At 45.8% G+C, this 19,278-nt stretch overlaps 1 pseudogene; it reads left to right on the forward strand.

The window, feature by feature from the left end:
• Window positions 1-351: 351 nt before the first annotated feature.
• LOC123408951 lies at window positions 352-17,244 on the forward strand (annotated as a pseudogene).
• The last annotated feature ends 2,034 nt before the right edge of the window (window positions 17,245-19,278 follow it).

Below are 19,278 nucleotides of genomic sequence, written 5' to 3' on the forward strand. Positions count from 1 at the left end.
GCGGTAAGCGAGGCGGTCTGCGCTAAATACTTCACTATGATGCTTGAAGGGACGGCACACACGTGGCTGAAAAACCTGCCGCCCAACTCCATCAACACTTGGGCGGAGCTGAAGGAGCGCTTCATCAAAAACTTCAGAGGGACCTGCAAGTGCCCAATGACTATCGTCGATCTACAACACTGCATCCAGCGGCCGGATGAGTCGGCCCACAATTGGACCCGGCGAGTCGCGGAAGTTATTCATTCATCGGAAGGCATTTCGGCAGCCTAGGCGGTGTTGATCCTGGAGAAGAATTGCCATTACGAACCTCTGGTACTAAAGTTAGGGAGACTTAAGAGAAAGGTACACGACATGGGCGAGTTAATGAACGCCCTTACCACGTATGCTGAGTCGGACGACAGAAAGGATCCTGGAGAGGGCGACGACCAAATTAGTGCCGCCAGGAAGGGCGAGTTGCACAAGGGCCATTCCCAGTTTCAAAACCGGGGCAACAACTACCATGGCGGGCATAGCAAGAAGAGGCAACAGGAAGGTCCTATGGAATTTGTTGCTAATACTAATACCGGCAACGCAAACCCACGTCAGAAGAAGCGGGGCTTTAGTGGGGAGAAACCACGTAATTACCATGAAATGCTTAAAGGCTCGTGCTCGCAGCACGCCACGGCCGAAGGACCGATGACTCACTCATGGGAAGATTGCAACGTGATGCAAGAATTTCAGGCCGACGCTCAGGAGAAGCCAAGGCGGTGAGCAGGGCCAGCGACAGGAGCAACCCGGCGCATCCGGGTCACGCCAGATCATGTTCGGGGGTTTTCCTAACCAAGGACCACAGGGCGGCTCGCAACCCAATGCTAGCCAATACCAAGTTCGTAACCAGCAGTACCACCCACCAGGAGTGTTCCAACAACCCCCCACCCCCACCCCCGCAAGGAGACCCCTAGCGACAGGAGGATCGGGACGGGTTCCAAAATAACCCCAAACAATTGAACAGTGGGCAGTACCACGTGTTGACCACCAACACCTGTAAGCGGGATCATAAGGTGAAGCGTAGAACTTTCGTAGCTGAGCCGGTGCTCCCCCAATCCCTTCACTGGTTTGAGCAATACATAACATGTAGTAGGGAAGACCATCCACCCCGGGTGGACAACCCTGGTGACTTAGCCTTGGTCGTGGCTCCCCAAGTCGGGGGATACACCCTCTCCAAGGTCCTCATGGACGGAGGCAGCAACATCAACACCCCATATTTCGACACTTTCTAGCGGATGAATCTCTTGGAGAAAGACCTGATGCCATCATCCACGGTCTTCCACGGCATTGTTCCCGGCAAGTCGCCATACCCGATTGGGTGGATTAATCTTAACATGGCTTTTGGCACGGAGTCGAACTACAGGAGCGAGTCCCTCCTGTTTGAAGTGGTCAAAATCAAGAGCCCCTATCATGCGCTGTTTGGACGGCCGGCGTACGCCAAGTTCATGGCCCGGCCATGCTATGTTTACCTCAAGCTCAAGATGCCTGGACCTAAGGGTCCTATTACCGTCCACGGCGACAGGAAGATAGCCCAAGAGTGTGAACAAGGAGATACGGCTTATGCCGAGTCGGCTTGCGCGGCTGAGGAACTCAAGTTTCACCAATCCAATTTCGACCCGGCAGACATGATGCCGCTCAAAAGGCCGACCATCAATTCTGAGCCGCTGCTCAAGTTTAAACCAACGGACGACACCAAGGTTATCGACTTTACGCCACGCGATTCCACCAAACAGTTCACTATTGGGGCGGGTCTCGACCCCAAATAGAAAAGCGTGCTCATTGAATTCATCCGTGAGAATCGAGACATCTTTGCATGGAAACCTTCTAACATGCCGGGTGTACCGAGAGAATTCGCTGAGCACCATCTTAATACTGACCCTAAAGTTAAGCCACTTCGGCAGTACCTTTGCAGGTTTAATGAAGAACGCCGTAAGGCGATCGGAGAGGAAGTAGCCTGGCTCCTTACCGCTGGGTTCATCATCGAGGTTTTCCATCCTGAATGGCTGGCGAACCTGGACCTAGTGCTCAATAAGAATGGCACTTTCCGCATGTGCATTGATTACACCGACCTTAACAAAGCATGTCCGAAGGATCCTTTCGCCCTTCCCCGCATTGATCAGATTATTGATTCGACGGCGGGTTGCGAACATGTGTGTTTGTTGGACGCTTATTCAAGATACCATCAGATAAAGATGGCGATGGCGGATCAGGAGAAGACATCCTTCATAAACCCATTTGGTGCTTTTTGTTACGTGTCCATGCCGTTCGGGCTCAAGAGTGCGGGGGCGACTTACCAGCGCTGCATCCGAAACTGCTTACACAGCCAGATAGGTCGTAAAGTCCATGCTTATGTGGACGACATCGTGGTCAGGTCTCACCGCAAGGAGTTTCTCTTGGAGGATCTCAAGGAAACCTTTGACAACCTACGCGTTTACCTGATGAGGCTTAACCCCACCAAGTGTGTTTTTGGTGTCCCCGCGGGGAAGTTATTGGGTTTCTTGGTATCAGAGCATGGCATTGAGGCCAACCCAGACAAGATTGAGGCAGTTACCTCGCTTGGGAAACCAGCCAACGTTAACCAGGTGCAGCGTATGGTGGGTTGAATCGCGGCCTCGAGCCGCTTCATAAGTCGCCTTGGGGAGAAGGCCATCCCTCTCTACCAGCTGCTCAAGAAAACTGAATGTTTCGTATGGACGGAAGAAGCCAATGAAGCCTTTGAAGCTTTGAAGCAACAATTAGCTAACCCGCCAGTGTTGGCGGCTCCCGTAGACAAGGAACCTATGCTCCTGTACATTGCAGCCAATTCCAAAGCGGTCAGCGTGGCAGTGGTTGTCGAGCAAAAGGAAGAAGGAAAGGAGTACCCGGTCCAGCGACCGGTGTATTTCATCAGCGAGGTCCTCACCCTCTCCAAGCAACGCTACCCACATTGGAAAAAGTTGGTTTTTGGGGTGTTCATGGCGAGTCGAAAGCTGAAACATTACTTCCAGGAACACCCGATCACGGTCGTCAGTTCCTCCCCCTCGGCGACATCATACAGAATCGAGAGGCTACTGGACGGATTTCTAAGTGGGCTATTGAGCTTGGATCCCATCAGGTGCGATATACGCCTCGAACGGCCATCAAATCTCAAGTACTCGTGCACTTCATCAATGATTGGACCGAGTTACAAATCCCTGATGAGAGACCAGATCTTACGTATTGGACCATCTATTTCGATGGGTCCATACAGTTGGAAGGCTCGGGGACTGGTGTGGTGATAACTTCGCCTCAGGGTGACAAATTTTGCTATGTCCTTCGGCTCATGTTCCAATGTACCAATAATGCAGCAGAATACAAAGCTTTGCTCCATGGTTTGCGACTCGCCAAAGAGATGAATCTCACACGAGTGAGATGTTTGGGCGATTTAGATCTGGTGGCGCTGCAGGTTTCTGGCACCTGGGATTCACGAGACCCTCTGATGGCGGCTTACAGACGAGCTGTGTCAGATGTGGCGGGTCACTTCAATGGCTATCAAGTGGATCACATCGACCGACGGCTTAATGAAGCAGCGGACACTCTTTCTCGCCTTGGTTCGCAGCGTAAGCCGGTTCTTCCCAATGTCTTTTTGGATATATTGCATAACCCTTCAGTGAAACTGCCTTCGGACGAAGATTTAGCGGTACCAGACCCCGAGTCTCAACTCGTGGCGGCTCTTCATGCTACTCCAGAGTGGGCGATTCCTTACATGGCGTACCTCACCAGAGGTGAGTTACCAGCCGACAGGTTGCTAGCTCACCAAATCGTCCATTGGTGTAAATCCATGGTCATACACAATGGCGAGTTACACAAACGAAGCACCTCGGGGGTATTTCCTCAATGAGATTCACGCAGGCGACAGTGGGCATCATGCTGGTTCCCGATCCTTGGTTTCTAAAGCCTTCAGACATGGGTTTTATTGGCTGACGGCTCACGCAGATGCAGAGGAGATCGTTCGCTGATGTGATGGCTGCCAAAAGTTTGGACGCCAGATGCATGTGCCAGCTCAGGAATTGCCTATGATACCAATCACTTGGCCGTTTGCAGTCTGGGGGCTTGATATGGTTGGTCCCTTCAAGATGTCTTCCACCACAAAGACTCACCTATTGGTGGCGGTTGACAAATATACCAAGTGGGTGGAGGCGGAACCTATTAGCAGTTGTGACGCTGATACGACCGTCAAATTCTTGAAGAAACTGATTTTCAGATTCAGATATCCTCATAGTATCATTACTGACAATGGTACTAACCTATCCAAAGGTGCAATGCAAGAGTTCTGTTCACGAGAGCATATCCGACTTGATGTTTCTGCGGTTGCACATCCCCAGTCCAATGGACAGGCAGAGAGAGCGAATCAGAAAATATTGCGGGGGATTAAGCCTCGGCTCAGGGTACCTTTGGAACGTATACCAGGATGTTGGGTCGACGAGTTGCCATCAGTACTGTGGAGTATCAGGACGACTCCAAACCGCTCCACGGGTTTTACTCCTTTCTTTCTGGTCTACGGGGAAGAAGCGGTGTTACCAAGTGACATCAAACATGATTCCCCACGAGTCGCCACCTACGTGGAGCAGGACAACGAGTTAGCTCGACAAGACTCGCTGGACGCCTTGGAGGAGGAACGTGACTTGGTCGCATCATGATCGGTGATTTACCAACAGGACTTGCGATGTTACCATAGTTGCTGGGTCAAGAGCCGAGCTTTCCAAGAAGGCGACTTGGTGCTCCGCTTGAGTCAAGATCATACTGGTATGCACAAGCTATCACCTCCATGGGAAGGACTGTTTGTCGTCAGCAAGAACCTTCAGAACGGCTCATACTATTTGGTGGATCTTCAACCAGATCGGCCAACTACAAAGGTTGAGACAACTCGCCCCTGGAACATAGCCCATCTGCGGCCTTACTACACTTAGAGCCATGAGCTCCCCCCTTTTTTCTTTACCAGTTTTCAGAAAATTGTAATCCATGAATTATGAAAGCAATAAAGCTGGCACCCACAAATTTCGGGGTTCTTTGTCGTTTCAGCTTTCGAAAGCATAAGTCTTTATTGTTCTATAAGTCGCCCAAACATGGACGCTATCAAAGTCAAAGAGCGTAATTCGCTATGCTGCACTTGCTTCAAAACTGGGCTTTGATAAACGCCAAAGAGTACCAACGTTGCCACGTTGCATGGTTCAAACATAGGCGCCTTATATGGTTTTGAGAATCAAGCCGACTTACTTGGGGGCTACTAGTCCCCAAGTCATTTTGAAGTAAGAGCGTATACGCTTCTGTAATCCTATGTCTGGTTTCTTCCTAAATCATAGGTCACTTGGGGCTTCCACTCATTGAGTTCAGCCTGAATACCCTCTTGGCTAGCGAAAAATTACCGCATTACAAATGGTTATACTGGACTATGTGTTGAACAAGTCGCCACATGGACCTATGTACTCAGGGCGAGTCAATCCGTTATTTGGACCCTGAACTCACCTTGGTTAAAGCATAAAAGGTATCGGCCAGAGTCACACACGGGAAATAGAGAAACCATTGGTTCATTGAACCTGCTTCACAGAAGCTTGACTCGCGCCTGATCAGCCGGTCTAAAACAACAGGGCTTTTTTGCATAAGCTTCCTAAGGGTAACACTAGAGTTTTGCAAACTCGTCTTATCCTATGAAAACTCACTGAGTCAATAAATTTTTTACTTCTTGATGACAAGATCACAAGTTTTCTTAACATATCTTTGAGCCGGCTTTGATTATCACTCACCCCGACTCATATTTCTCGCCATAACCTGGGGGCTGATTTATTTCTTGCCATGATCCAGGGGGCTGGTTTATTCCTGGCCATGCACTTACTAACTCGGCTGCTGTTTTTCCTAAACACATCAGGAAAAAACTTGTTTGTCACATTGTGACATTCCTTGGTTTATCAAAATTGCAGGCGAGTCATGCATAGATTCAAGGACTACCAGTGGTTCCATAAAAAAGTAATATGACATACTTGGTGTTTCACACACACTAACAAGGCTATTACATGGCTCGCATGGCAAGAATGGGTGTCATCCCCAATGAAGGAAGGATCCATGGGCGAATAAAGCGGTCGCCGAGTCACCTTGCCTGGAGCTCTCCCCGCCTTCGATTCATAAGTCGCCCAGCTTCCAATTACACTTGGACAAGGCAACAAACTTGTCTTCATTATCAAGGAAGAGAGATAGGTCCATGTCAAGATCAAAAGGATTCTTGGGCCGACAAGGAACCAAGCTAGGAGTTTCATATGAAGGAGGCGTCACCTTCTTGGACAGGATATTACCTATGGGTCACCCGCCCCTAGTGGGCCGGGTCACCAAAGGGGCGACTCACCATTAGTTGCGCATCCCGTGCCCCAGATGCTGATAGCAGTTTGAGAGGTCGTGCGGATGATGGATTACCAAGAAAGCTCCTGGTTGTGGGGGACACGGCGACTTAGAGATAAGGAAAATCACAAACAGTAGAATGTCAGGACTTTGTAAATCCTAGGGCCTCGACCTGTATATAAAGGCGAGTCTCAAGGAGAGGTCAGGCGAGTGAGAGAGAATCGAGAGCTAGGTCAGGCGAGTTACGCCCTCCTTGTAATCGAAACCACCATTAATCCACACATAGCAGGACGTAGGCTTTTACCTCCTCACGAGGGGTCGAACATGGGTAAATTTGAGTCTCGCTTTCGCTCACCCCCTTCAAGTCGCCACCAAGGTGCGATGGCTCGATCTCTAAGTCCTTTCACGAGGACATCTGCCGTGACAAAACCAGGACACTAGGGGTGGCTTGCCACCCAAGTTAGGGTAGCGCCCCCTCTAGGGTTGGCCCTCCACCAGCACACCCGCATGGGACCTAGGTGGGGAGGTGTGCCCAGCCAACTAGGGGCTGGTGTGCATCGCTCACAGCCCATGTGGCCCCTTCGGGGCTGTTGGCCCCTTCCGGTGGACCCCGAAACCCTTTCGGCACCCCTAGTACACTACCGGTGACGCCCGAACTTCTTCCGGTGACCAACGAGGAACTTCCCATATATCAATCTTTACCTCCAGACCATTCCGAAGCTCCTCGTGACGTCCAGGATCTCATCCGGGACTCCAAACAACCTTCGGTCACCAACATACATAAATCAACTATACTGAAACGTCACCGAACCTTAAGTGTGCAAACCCTTCGGGTTCAAGAACTATGTAGGCATGGCATGAGACACTCTCCGGTCAATAACCAATAGCGGGACCTCGATTCCCATATTGGCTCCGACATATTCTATGAAGATCTTTATCGGTTGAACCACGATGTCAAGGATTCAATCAATCATGTATAATGTTCCCTTTGTCCATCGGTATGTTACTTGCCCGAGATTCGATCGTCGGTATCTCCATACCTAGTTCAATCTCGTTACCGGAAGATCTCTTTACTCGTTTCGTAATACAAGTTCCCGTGAGTAACTCCTTAATCACATTTCTTGCAAGCTCATTGCGATGTTGTATTACCGAGTGGGCCGAGAGATACCTCTCCTTCATACGGAGTGACAAATCCCAGTCTAGATTCACGCCAACCCAACAGATACCTTCGGAGATACCTGTAGAGCACCTTTATAGTCACCCAGTTACGTTGTGACATTTTTTACACACAAGGCATTCCTCCGGTGCTCGGGAGTTGCATGATCTCATGGTCTTAGAAACAAATACTTGACATGTAGAAAACAGTAGCAATAAACTCACATGATCACATGCTACATTGATATTTTGGGTCTAGTCCATCACATCATTCTCCTAATGATGTGATCCCGTTATCAAATGACAATTCATGTCTATGGTCAGGAAACCTTTACCATCTTTGATCAACGAGCTAGTCCTTAGAGGCTCACTAGGGACAGTGTGTTGTCTATGTATCCATACATGTATTTGAGTTTCCAATCAATACAATTATAGCATGGATAATAAAGGATTATCATGAACAAGGAAATATAATAATAACTAATTTATTATTGCCTCTAGGGCATATTTCCAACAGTCTCCCACTTTCACTAGAGTCAATAATCTAGTTCACATCACTATGTTATTCACACCCAATGAGTTATGAGGTTTATCATGTTCTTCTTGTGAGAGAGGTTTTAGTCAACTAGTTTGAATCTTTAGGATCCGTGTGTGCTTTACAAATCTCTATGTCACACTGTATATGTTGCTACCACACTTTATTCCAAAGGACTGCTCCATTATACAAATCTGATCTTCTACTCAGAGTCATCCAGATTGGTGTCAAAGCTTGCATCGACGTAACCCTTTATGACGAACTCTTTTATCACCTCCGTAATCGAGAAACATTTCCTTAGTCCTCAAGTTACTAAGGATAATTTTGACCTCTGTCCAGTGATCCATTCCTAGATCACTCTTGTACCCCTTGACAGACTCATGGAAAGGCACACATCACGTGCGGTACACAAGATATCATACTATAGAGCCTACGGCTAAGGCATAGGGGACGAGCATCGTCCTTTCTCTTTCTTATGTCGTGGTTGATCTTTGAGTCTTACTCAAATTCACACCTTACAACACAATCAAGAACTCTTTCCTTGACCGATCTATTTTGAACTCCTAAAAAATATTGGCAAGGTATGTATTGTTGGGGAACGTCGCATGGGAAACAAAAAAATTCCTACGCACACGAAGACCTATCATGGTGATGATCATCTATGAGAGGGAGATCGGATCCACATACCCTTGTAGATCACTAAGAGGAAGCGTTAATAAACGCGGTTGATGTAGTGGTACGTCTTCATGATCCGTCCCACGATTCGTCCCACGAACCATCTCACGATCCGTCCCACGATCCATCCCGATCAAGTGCCGAATGGACGGCACCTCCGCGTTCCGCACACGTACAGCTCGATGACGATCTCCACCTTCTTGATGAAGCAAGAGGGGGAGGAGAGGTAGATGAGTTCTCTAGCACGGCGGCGTGGTGGTGATGGTGGTGGTGCTATTCCAGCAGGGCTTCGCCTAAGCACCGCTGAAACTAGAGGAGAAACAGATCTAGAAAGAGAGGGCAACACATGTTTGTTTTCTGTTGTATCAAAAACGCTCAAAACCCTTAGTATTTATAGGAGGAGAGGAGGGAGAGGGCTGCGCCCTAGGGCAGCCTTTTTTTCTCTCTTGCGCAAGGGAGAGAGGAGGAGTCCTACTCCAATCCTATTTGGAGTAGGATTCCTCCTTCTCACTTGGAAACTCTTTCCACCTTGTGTTTTTTCCTTCTCAAACCTTATGGGCCTTAGTGGGAACTTATTCCAGCCCACTAGAGGATGATTTATCTCTTCCCACACCCCATGTGGCCCCTTGGGGCGTGACACCCCTCCCGATGGTCCCCGGCACCCCTCCCGGCACTCCCAGGTACACTACCGATGAGCCCGAAACTTTTCCGGTGACCAAAACATGACTTCCGATATATCAATCTTTACCTACGGACCATTCCGGAGCTCCTCGTGATGTCTGGGATATCATCTAGGACTCCCAACAACCTTCGTTCACCAACACCTATAACTCAACTATACCGAAACGTCACCGAACCTTAAGTGTGTAGACCCTGCAGGTTCGAGAACTATGCAGACATGACCTGAGACACTCTCCGGTCAATAACCAATAGCGGGACCTAGATGTCCATATTGGCTCCCACATATTCTATGAAGATCTCTATCAGTTGAACCTCTATGTCAAGGATTTAGTTAATCTCGTATGTTGTTCCCTTTGTCCTTCCGTATGTTACTTGCCCAAGATTCGATCGTCGGTATCTCCATACCTAGTTCAATCTCGTTACAGGCAAGTCTCTTTACTCGTTTCATAAGACAAGATCCCGTAACTAACTCCTTAGTCACATTGCTCACAAGGCTTGTCGTGATGTTGTATTACTGAGTGGGTTCCGAGATACCTCTCCGTCACACGGAGTGACAAATCCGAGTCTTGATCCATGCCAACCCAACAGACACCTTTGGAGATACCTGTAGAGCACATTTATAGTCACCCAGTTACGTTGCGACGTTTGATAACCCACAAGGTATTCCTCCGATGTCCGGGAGTTGCATGATCTCATGGTCATAGAAACAGATACATTGACATGCAGAAAAATAATAGCAATGAACTGACACGATCATATGCTACCTTTATAGTTTGTGTCTTGTCCATCACATCATTCTCCTAGTGATGTGATCCCGTTATCAAGTGACAACACTTTCCTATGGCCAGGAAACGTTGACCATGTTCGATCAACAAGCTAGTCAACTAGAGGCTCACTAGGGACAGTGTGTTTTCTATGTATCCACACATGTATTTGAGTTTCCAATCAATACAATTCTAGCATCGATAATAAACGATTATCATGAACAAGGAGATAGAATAATAACCAATTTATTATTGCCTCTAGGGCATATTTCCAACATGTATTCATTGATAGTTTTATCTAGCAGTTTGATCTATCTCTATAGATCTTGATTTTCAATGTTCAAGTAGCTTTATCCAGGTTTTCCTTTGAAAAACTCCTTTCAAACAAACCTATATTCTTTACAGAAATCCTACATCATTTCCGATCATCGATACTCATCAGAAATTCTATAGTGCTCCCACTCACTTTCTTGGAAATACATTTTTCTCATAAACTTTGTATATAACCAAAAGCTTTGATCATCTCATTAAAGTGTATATTCCAACACCGAGATGCTTGCTTCAGTCCATAGAGTGATCGATGGAGCTTGCATACTTGTTAGCATCCTTAGGATCGACAAAACCTTCTAGTTGTATCACATAAAAACTTTCCTCAAGGAAACTGCCGAGGAAACAAGGTATTTACATCCATCTGCACGATTTCATAATCTAAAAAAATGCAACAAGTGCGAACATAATTCCAACACGCTTTTAGCATCTCTACGGGTGAGAAAGTCTCACCGTAGTCAACTCTTGAACTTGCTGGAAACCTCTTTGCGACAAGTTGAGCTTTCTAAATGGTGACATTTACCATCATTGTATGTCTTCCTTCTAAAAATTCATTTGTACTTAATAGCCTCACGACCATCAAGTAGTTCTTCCAAAGTCAACACTTTGTTTTCATATATGGATCCTATCTTGGATTTCATGGCCTCCAGCCATTTGTCGGAATCCAGGCCCACAATCGCTTCTCCACAGCTCGTAGGTTCATTATTGTCCAACAACATGACCTCCAATATAGGATTACCGTACCACTTTGGAGTAGTACATGCCCTTGTCTACCTACTAGCTTTAGTAGTAACTTGATCTGAAGCTTCTTGATCATTATCATTAGCTTCCACTTCAACTAGTGTAGGCGCCGCAGGAACATCTTCCTACGCCCTTCTACTCTGTGGTTGAAGTGACGGTTCAAAAACCTCATCAAGTTCCACCATCCTCCCACTCAATTCTTTCGACAAAAACTCTTTCTCGAGAAAGGGCCTGTTTTTCACAACAAATACTTGCTTTCGGATCTGAGATAGGAGGTATACCCAACTGTTTTGGGAATCCTATGAAATGCATTTATCCGCCTTGGGTTCGAGCTTATCAGGCTAAAGCCTTTTGACATAAGCATCGTTGCCCCAACCTTTAAGAAATGATACTTAGGTTTCCCTAAATTATAGTTCATACAGTGTCATCTCAATGGAATTAAATGGTGCCCTATATAAAGTGAATTTTGTTGTCTATAATGCATAACCCCCAAAACGATAGTGGTAATTTGATAAGAGACATCATATTACGTACCATATCCAATAGGGCACGGCTACGATGTTTGGACACACCATCGGTGTTCCAGGTGGCATGAGTTGTGAAACAATTTCCACATTGTCTTAAGTGTATACCAGACTTGCAACTCAGATTCATCTCCACGATCATATCATAGACATTTCATCCTCTTGTCACGATAATCTTCAACTTCACTCTGAAATTGCTTGAACTTTTCAACACTTAAGACTCGTAATTCATCAAGTAAATACACGTGTATCTACTCAAATCATCAGTGAAGTAAGAATCATAATGATATCCACTACATGCTTCAGCACCCATTGGACTGCATACATCAAAATGTATTATTTCCAATAAGTCACTTTCTCGTTCCATCTCAGTGGAAAACGAGGCCTTCAGTCATCTCGCTCATGTGGCATGGTTTGCATGTCTCAAGTGATTCGAAATCAAGTGAGTCCAAAAGATCGATCTGCATGGAATTTCTTCATGCATTTATACCAATAGGCATGGTTCGCATGTCTCAAACGATTCAAAATCGAGTGAGTCCAAAGATCCCTCAGCATGGAGCTTCTTCTTGCGTTTTATACCAATATGACTTCAGCGGCGGTGCCACAAGTAAGCAGTACTATCATTACTACTTTGTATCTTTTGGCATCAATATTATGAACATGTCTATCACTATGATCGAGATTCAGTAAACCATTCACATTAGGTGCATGACCATTGAAGGTATTATTCATATAAACGAAATAACCATTATTCTCTCACTTAAAATGAATAAGCGCATTGCAATAAACACGATCCAATCATGTTCATGCTCAACGCAAACACCAAACAACATTTTTTTACGTTCAACACTAATCCCAAAGGTAGAGGGAGCATGCGACGGTGATCACATCAACCTTGGAAGCACTTCTAACACACATCGTCACCTCGCCTTTAGCTAGTCTCTGTTTATTCCATAACTTTTACTTTGAGTTACCAACATTTAGCAACTGAACATGTATCTAATACCCAGGTGCTACTAGGAGCACTAGTAATATACACATCAATAACACGTATATCTAATATACTTCCGTTGACGTTGCCAGCCTACTTATCTACCAAGTATCCAGGGCAGTCCCGCCTCAGTGACCATTCCCCTCATCATAGAAGCACGTAGTCTCGGGTTTGGGTTTAACCTTGGGTTTCTTCATTGGAGTGACAACTGACTTATCATTCTTGAAGTCTCCATTCATTCCCTTTGCCCTTCTTGGAACTAGTGGTTTTTAGTAACCATCAACACTTGATGCTCCTTCTTCATTTCTACATTCGTGGTGTCAAACATCATGAATAGATCAAGGATCATCTTATCCATATCTGCTATGGTATAGTTCATCATGATGCTTGGTAGCTTGGTGGCAGTGACTTTGGAGAACTATGTCAATCACTATCTCATTTGGAAGATCAACTCCCACTTGATTCAAGTGATTGTAGCACCCAGACAATCTGAGCACATGCTCAATGATTGAGCTTTTCTCCTTTACTTTGCGGGAAAAGAATCTTGTCAGAGGTCTCATACCTCTCAACACGGGCACGAGCCCGAAATCCCAATTTCATCTCTTGGAACATCTAATATGTCCCATGATGTTCAAAACGTCTTGGGTGCCTCAATTCTAAACTGTAAAGCATGACGCACTAAACTATCACGTAGTCATCAAAAACGTGTATGTGAGATGTTCGCAACATCCACAAACGACGCTCGGGAGGTAGCACACCGAGCGGTGCATTAAGGAAATAAGCCCTTTGTGCAGAAATGAAGACAATCCTCAGTTTATGGACCTAGTCGGCATAATTTCTACTATCATCTTTCAACTTAGTTTTCTCTAGGAACATATCAAAATACAAGGGAGCTACAACACAAGCTAATCATCTACAACATAATTTGCAAAGACATTTTGACTATGTTCATGATAATGAGTTCAATTAATCATATTACTTAAGAACTCCCATTCAAATTGACATCCTTGTGGTCATTCAAATGGTACATGATCCAAATTCACCAACCATGTCCGATCATCACGTGAGATGAGGTGGCTTCCATAGTGAACATCTCCATGTTGATCATATCTACTATATGAGCCATGTTCGACCTTTCGGTCTCCTGTGTTCCGAGGCCATGTGTGTACATGCTAGGCTCGTCAAGTTTAACCGGAGTGTTCCGCGTGTGCAAAACTGTCTTGCACCCGTTGTATGTGAACGTAGAGTCTATCACACCCGATCATCACGCGGTGTCTCGAAACGACCAATTGTCGCAACGGTGCACACTCGGGGAGAACACAATTTTATCTTGAAATTTTAGTAAGGGATCACCTTATAATGCTACCGTCGTCCTAAGAAAAACAAGGTGCATAAAAAGGATTAACATCACATGCAAATCATAAGTGACATGATATGGCCATGAACTTGTGCTTTTTGATCTCCATCTTCAAAGCACCGGCATGATCTCCACCGTCACCAGCACAACACCATGATCTCCATCACTGTGTTGCAATCAAGGTTATCGCGCCAACCATGCTTGTACTACTATTGCTACCATTTAGCAATAAAGTAAAGCATTACATAGCGCTTAATGATTGACACACATGTCATACAATAATTGAAGACAACCATATGGCTCCTGCCGGTTGCCGTAGCATCGACATGCAAGTCGATATTAACTATTAGAACATGATCATCTCATACATCAAATATATATCATCATGTCTTTGCCCATATCATATCACAACATACCCTGCAAAAACAAGTTAGCGTCCTCTAATTTGTTGTTGCATGTTTTACGTGGTTGCTATGGGTATCTAGCAAGAATGTTTCTTACCTACGCAAAACCACATTGGTGATACGCAAGTTGCTATTTAACCTTTGACAAGGACTGCCTCTGTCGAATCCGATTCAACTAAAGTGGGAGAGACACAGACCCGCGATCCATCTTTATGCAACAAGTTGCATGTCAGTCGATGGAACCGATCTCTCGTACGTGGACGAGTAAAGTTGGTCCGGGCCGCTTCATCCCACAATACCGTTGAACGAAGAAAATGCTAAGGAGGGAAGCAATCTGAATATGAACACCCACAAACTCCTTTGTGTTCTACTCGTGATGTCATCTACGCATAGAGCTAGCTCATGATTCCACTATTGGGGAACATCGCATGTGAAACAAAAAAATGCCTACGCTCACCAAGATCAATCTATGGAGACTAACATCTACGAGAGGGGGAGTGCATCTACATACCAATGTAGATCGCTAAGCAGAAGTGTATATAATGCCATTGATGTAGTCGAATGTCTTCGCGATCCAATCACGATCCATCCCGTGATCTCATCATGATCCGTTTCGCGATCCCATCACGATCCATCCCGATCTAGTGTCGAACGGACGGCACCTCTGCGTTCAGCACACGTACATCTCGATGATGATCTCCACCTCCTTGATCCAGAAAGCGAATGGTGGAGAGGTATATGAGTTCTTGGTCAGCACGACATCTGGCGGTGGTGGTGGCGGAGCTGTTGTGGCAGGGCTGCACGAAGCAATACCGAAACCGATCCAGAGGAAGAACTGATCTTTGGGAGAGACATGGCTGCACCATGGCATAGGTTTATTGCAGCCCTCTCTCCCCATACATTATATGGGGGGAGGGAGAGGAGGCTGCGCCCTAGGGTTCCCCTCTAGGAGGGGCGGTGGCCAAGAGAGGGAGGGGCGGTTTCCCTAGGGGTGGCTTGCCACCCAAGTTAGGGTGGTGCCCTCTCTAGGGTTGGCCCTCCACCAACCCAACCGCATGGGCCCTACGTGGGGAGGTGTTCCCATCCCACCCGGGGCTGGTGTGCATCCCTCATAGCCCATGTAGCCCCTCCGATGCTTCCAGACCCTTCCGGTCGACCCTAGGAACCCTTCCACCACCCCCAATACGCTACCGGTGACGCCCAAACTTTTTTCGGTGACCAACACGGAACTTCCCATATATCAATATTTACCTCCGGACCATTCCGAAGCTCCTCGTGACATCCAGGATCTCATCCGGGACTCCGAACAAGCTTCGGTCACCAAAATACATGACTCAACTATACTGAAACGTCACAGAACCTTAAGTTTGCAGACCCTGGGGGTTTGAGAACTATGTAGACATGACCTAAGACACTCTCCGGTTAATAACCAATAGCGGGACCTGGATGCCCATATTCGCTCCTACATATTCTATGAAGATCTTTATCGGTCGAACCACGATGTCAAGGTTTCAATCAATCATTTATAATGTTCCCTTTGTCCATCGATATGTTACTTGTCCGAGATTCGATCGTCGATATCTCCATACCTAGTTCAATCTCATTATCGGCAAGTCTCTTTACATGTTCCGTAATACAAGATCTCGTGACTAAATCCTTAGTAACATTGCTTGCAAGCTCATTGTGATGTTGTATTACCAAGTGGGCCCAGAGAAACCTCTCCATCGTGTGGAGTGACAAATTCCATTCTCGATTCACGCCAACCCAACAGACACGTTCGTAGATACCTATAGAGCACCTTTATAGTCACCCATTTACGTTGTGATGTTTGATACACACAAGGCATTCCTCCGGCGTCCGGGAGTTTCATGATCTCATGGTCTTAGAAACAGATACTTGACATGCAAAAAATAGTAGCAATAAACTGACATGATCAGATGCTATGTTCATAGTTTGGGTCTTGTCCATCACATCATTCTCCTAATGATGTGATCCCGTTATCAAATGACAACTCATGTCTATGGTCAGTAAACCTTGACCATTTTTTATCAACGACCTAGTCCTTAGATGCTCACTAGGGACATTGTGTTGTCTATGTATCCACACATGTATTTGAGTTTCCGATCAATACATTTATAGCATGGATAATAAACAATTATCATGAACAAGGAAATATAATAATAACTAATTTATTATTGCGTCTAGGGCATATTTCCAATAGTCATGCCCGATCATGAGTGAATATAAAATCGAAAACGTACATAGCTGTTCCAGCGGAAATACTTGTTTAATTCTACCACTTGTACTAGGAGTAGCCTTTTTAGTGCCGGCTCAACGTAAAGTAATGTTTTTTGTGCAACGTCGAAAGGGTCCCTATGAAGTGGGATCGTTCGAATTCTTACAACCTCTAGCAGAAGGTTTGAAATTGATTCTAAAAGAACCTATTTCACCAAGTAGTGCTAATTTCTCCCTTTTTAGAATGGCTCGAGTGGCTACATTTATGTTAAGTCTGGTCGCTTGGGCCGTTGTACCTTTTGATTATGGTATGGTATTGTCAGATCCGAACATAGGGCTATTTTATTTGTTTGCCATATCTTCTCTAGGTGTTTATGGAATAATTATATTAGGTTGGTCTAGTAAGACGGGGGCGGCCGTTTGGTCGCCTATGATATACGGACCAATTGGTCAAAAATGGGTTTGTGCCGCAGGTGTTGAACGATCTACTCTACATGTGTGTGGGCTTAGAGGGCTAGGGCTCATAAAGCCTTTGTTTCATTCATCAAGGGGTCAGTTACTTCTCCTGGACGGGATCGAGAAGTGGAAGTCATAAAAAGAGATGTTTCTCTTCGCACCTCATACCAAGAGGACACGTAGCTTGTCAAGCTGGTCTCACTATTGGAAATTCTAGCTTTCTTTTTTTACCAGCTCTTCTTCTTTGTCAATGCTACTGAGGACCTGATGGTTTTATTACTTGATGGACGAAAGAACATGAGAAAATGTTCTAAAATAAAAGGCTAGAAAGTCTACTACAGTACAGTCAAAGTCAGCAACCGAGTTTGCCTAGCCTCACCTACTCATTTTCGTAGGCGATCGAGTTAACAAAGATGCATAGGGATAAGAGAGTGTCGGTGCGTACGTAGCCTTCTTTCTACTACGCTACACAAAGTCACTTAGCTCGACGTTAATTAAGAGAGTAAAGTAGCAATACCCTACATAGAAGAACCACAGTTCGCTTACAAAGCTATAACGTTTACTCCCTCGGGCTAAGCTGCTTCGCACCACTAATAGTTAATTAAGATTACATTTCAAAGGCGCTACTTTGTTTCGCAAGCCTTTGTCATTGTCAGTCAACTAAGGTTGGCCCTCGGCCCCTTGCGAATCCATAAATCACAGAGCATGCCGCAAAAAAAGGATGGTCCCCTTTGCATTTCATTCTTTTCTGAATGCAAAGAATTAAAGTACCTGACCCCTATCATGGTGAACCTCTCCTTGTGATCCGGATGAGGTAGATGCCTCCCATCTAGTGGGCGGATCGAATTGAAGTTTCCTTAGGTAGCCTACAAAGGTACGCTCACTTGTTGTCTTGTTCTCTATCACGGACTGGGATCGCTTTCCAGCTAGGCCCTCTAGAAAAAAGTTGGAGCAACAATGTATGAGAACATATTACGCATCTTCGGGGACAAGGGGCAGAACATCCTCTTGGTCTACTTACTGCACCCCAGGACGGGCGTCATCGTCTAGGTGTGACTTCTTGTTTTGATCTCCCCTACGCCTAGGACGTTGTTTAGGACAAGAGCCATAGTTAGTTGCTCTTTCCATTTGGTTCTTATTTCTCGTTGTTGATACCGGCAAGACCCAGCCAGATGATGATGTCTGCCGGTTGGTAGTGATAGGACTCTTAGTACCCGCAACAAAGGGTGCTAGTGAAAAAAAACTATCCTTTGATTTAGTTTCTTGCTCTCCCTTAGCAACGGGAATGGAGTCTATCTATATGCCTAGCTTTGGTAGATTTCCCCCAACGCAATTCGAAAACATAAATTCCACGAATCCCTGAGGTGGATAAGTCCGATGAATCAGCAGCAGTGCGGAATTGAGTTTCTGGTCCAGTGGATCTGATCTATAGTTAGGGGGCAAAACATACCAAAAGGTTCGAAGAAGGAAGGCGTGGTAAATAACCAACCCACCCATAGCCGGTCTAATTGCTGAGAGAGAAAAGTGCTTTTCGTTACCTAAGAGTCCTCGAGTACACTGAGATATTGCAGATCCTTTGAGAGATCAGGATTTTAAATACATAATTTAGAATCAATCCATGTTAGGTTAACATCAAGACACAACATCTCAGTTGGCCTTTTCAAGGAAGTGAAAAATGCATTCCTAGGTTGAGGTTACCATAGGATTTCCCTCAGTCAAGCCTCCGATTCCAAGGAGTTGATTCAGCTAGTTCCCCACACTACCCCACGGGAAGTCTAATCAGATCAACTGGTTGTTCTGTAATGAGTAGTCGAATACACATTGAGGGGGCCTTGCCTCCTCCTTCCCGCCCACACCTTCATTCTTTTCCTCCTCTGATATTAGAAAGCGTACTAAACTTCACTCCAATGTTTCTCCATTAGCAACAAGAGGAGATCTATCTAGCGTCCCTTGATGAGTAAGCATAGCTATACCGCTTAGATTCCAAAGCAGCAAGCTCGCTTCTAATGCATTATTGCTTGGAGCCTTCTTGCTTAGTAAGCCGCCTTCTTACTATGT

Source organism: Hordeum vulgare, chromosome 7H (genome assembly GCF_904849725.1).
Source record: "Hordeum vulgare subsp. vulgare chromosome 7H, MorexV3_pseudomolecules_assembly, whole genome shotgun sequence".
In the NCBI taxonomy this organism is placed as follows: Eukaryota; Viridiplantae; Streptophyta; class Magnoliopsida; order Poales; family Poaceae; genus Hordeum; species Hordeum vulgare.